We start from the raw sequence: 3,269 nt of genomic DNA on the forward strand, positions 1-3,269 counted from the left end.
TTATTGTTATTACTCTTGCTCCCTGTTCCAACTCCCCCAATTGTTACAGTGACCACAGAAGCAAGGTGTTCACAATAATTACATGGGGGAATTTTTTTTTAAACCACCAACAATGAACAATGAACAATGAACAAAAAATAAAATTCATTCACTCTGCTGTGTTTCAAATTTTCAATGTTAGTTTGTGCATGCTCTTCCCCCATCCACCCTGTTTGTAAGGAACTAAAACATTGTATCTAATGAACAGCAAAGATTTCACTACATTTCACTACACCTCAAATCCAGAACACCTATGAAGCAAATGAATATTGGTTTTATATACAGAAGCAGATTGAAAAAAAAAAAAAAAAGACACAAGACTCCTTCAGTTCTTCACTAGTCTCAGAAAACTTTCCAGAATACTGCTTCACACTGTTCTGCAGAAAATACTGTGCATTCTGTATCTGGTCCTGTGTTCCTGTAATGGTAATAATTCAATCTTCAGACCCTTCTAAAGGTTCATCAATCTTGATTGAAGCTCCAGACTCATGCAGAGTTTCTTTAACCTGCTGACCACCTTTGCCAATAATAGATCCAGCCAAATCTTTGAGAAAAGTTACATGTGTAATATTAATAGGTCCACAAAGGTCACCATATGAGCCATGACCCCCTGCATAGGAATAATCATCTTCAGAGCCACCCTGTGGTTCATAAGCCATCTGCCACTCTGATGGGCTCCATGTATCTATTGCAGAATCCTAAGTTTCACCTGCACTGAAGCCAACCATGCCATCATAGTAGTCTCCTGGTCTCCGTCTTCTCTCATAAACCATTAGATCTCCTCCTCTAGGTGGTGGCACTGGAAAAAGCAGAAGATTCCAAGCTCTGCTACCACCCCGGTGACCTCATCCAGGAGGTGGTGGAGGAAGTCCTCGAAGAGGGCTCATATCATCATAATCTCTTCTGGATGGAAGCATTGGACACCCACCTTGACCAGGAGGCATTCTATCAAAACCACCTCTTCCTTGCATAGGAAAGCCCACAGGATGTCCACATCACTCATCGAACATTATTGTTGAACCATCATAATCATAGGTTTCATCATAAAAATTGGGATAGTAAGCCTGTGCACCTCCTTTGATGGGTGACTCAAATATAAGATCAAGGATGATCTTTATGCACTCTACAACTCTATCAGGTTTTCCTCCAATAAGAACGACTCTGTCAGGGGAATGAAGACAGCATTCCTGGAAAAGTTTGGTTATTGTCTGAGTGTTCTATCGAAGTTCTTTGATTTTAGCACCTTTGACCCCAATAATTCCTCCCGCCAGACTTTGTTGACCCAACAGCCTTAACTCTAAAGTCACTTCCTTTATAGTGTTGGTAATTTAAGCATTCCACAGCATCAGATTTGAGCGGGAGCTGGCTGGTTGTAGTGGGTGATGGCAACTGCAGTCCCTCTTCTAAGGTAGGGAGGATGTTCTGCAAAATTTCTCCAATTGTTTCAATATCAGCACTGATACTCAGTATGTGCTCTGGGCCACTGCTGTCTTGGACTGAAACACTGTCATTGTAGTCTGTTTGAAGAGTCTTAATATTCTTGCCTCCTTTCCCAATCACTGCCCCAACATTCTTGCTCTGAAGCAGAATGCGTAGTTGAACCATCTCATCAGTGTTCCTGATCTTTTGAAAGCTTGTTCTTCTTCCATATCTTTGGCAGGGTGCTTACCAAATTCACCATTGGTTTCAGTGCTGGGGAAGGTTTCTTCTGGCTGATCAGTTTCCATTTTCTTGTATTAAATGGGCACTCTGACCAGTTATTATATATCCTTGCAGAGCAGAATTGAAGTGTTCTGGGTGGGACCAACAACTGACACCCTACTGCTGCAGTAGCCATGCAAGGTCGTTGTCCCTTCGCCGCCAGGCTGCCCCCACTCAAAGCTAGACAGAGAATGAGCAGCCACATGCTTCTTTATATAATTCTGCTTCTGAAATAATTTGCACAGGATACAGATTGAGTATAAAGACACAATCCTGCCCCACATTTTACCAGCTTCTAAACTATTAAGTATCCTTCATTCTGTTGAAACAACAACCTCTTGGTCTACTTAGAGGTTCCTTATGAGCACAATGAAGTGTTCTGGAATACCCATTCTTCCCAATGTTATCCATGATTTGTTATGATCTACACAGTTGAATGCCTTTGCACAGTCAATAAAACACAAGTAAACATCTCATTTGTTGTATTCTTTATCTTCAGCTAAGGTCCATCTGATCTCAACAGTGATATCCTTAGTTCTACATTCTTTTCTGAATCTGGTTTGAATTTTCACTTGCTCATTGCCTCTGTTTTTTTGTTTTGTTTTGTTTTATTTCCTTCAGCAAAATTTTACTTGAATGTGATATTAATGACATGTTTGATGATTTTCATACCATTGATTAATTGGGTCATCTCCCTTTGGGATAGATACATGTTAGTATCACTCGCAAAAGATTGACCAGACAAATATATTCCAAATTTCTTGGCATAGATGAGTGAGACCCTGGTGTATTTTATCTGTTGTTGTTGTTGTCAGGTGCCATCATAGTTACCTTATGCACAACAGACCAAAACACTGCCTGGTACTTGGCCAATCTCATAATCATTGTTACGCCTGAGTCCATTGCTGCTCATTGTGCCATTCCATCTCATTGGAGATCTTTCTCTTTTTCTCAGACTCTCCACTTTACCAAACACGACATCATTCTCCAGGGAATGGTACCTTCTGATAATATATCTGAAGTATGAGAGAAAAAATCTGGCCATCCTAACTTCAAAGGAGCACTCTGACTCTATTTCTACAAACATAGATCTGTTTGTTCTTTTGGAAGTCCATGGTACTTTCAATATTCTCCTCTAACACCTTAACTCAAATGTATCAATTCTTCTACAGTATTCCATATTTACTGTTCAATTTTCTCATGCATATGGTGGTGGTGGTGGTTATGTACTGTGGAGTCAGTTCCGACTCATAACGACCCTGTATAGGGTTTTCAAGGCTGTAAATCTTTACGGGAACAGAAAGCCACATCTTTCTCCCATGGAATATCTGGTAGTTTCAAACTGCTGACCTTGTGGTTTGTAGCACAATTAGTAACCACTATGCTACCAGAGGTCCTTCTCATGCATATAAGGTTATTGAAAATACTATGGCTTGGATCAGGTGCACCTTATTCCTCAAACTGACATCTTTGTTCTTCAAAACTATGAAGGGATCTCACACAGCAGATTTGCCTACTGCAATATGTCA

General features: G+C 40.4%; 1 pseudogene; it reads right to left on the reverse strand.

Annotated features, from left to right (window-relative positions):
• Positions 1–314: 314 nt before the first annotated feature.
• LOC102836631 lies at positions 315–1,766 on the reverse strand (annotated as a pseudogene).
• Between the last annotated feature and the right edge of the window lie 1,503 nt (positions 1,767–3,269).

The sequence above is a fragment of the Chrysochloris asiatica genome, unplaced genomic scaffold (assembly GCF_000296735.1).
Source record: "Chrysochloris asiatica unplaced genomic scaffold, ChrAsi1.0 scaffold00191, whole genome shotgun sequence".
Lineage (NCBI taxonomy): Eukaryota > Metazoa > Chordata > Mammalia > Afrosoricida > Chrysochloridae > Chrysochloris > Chrysochloris asiatica.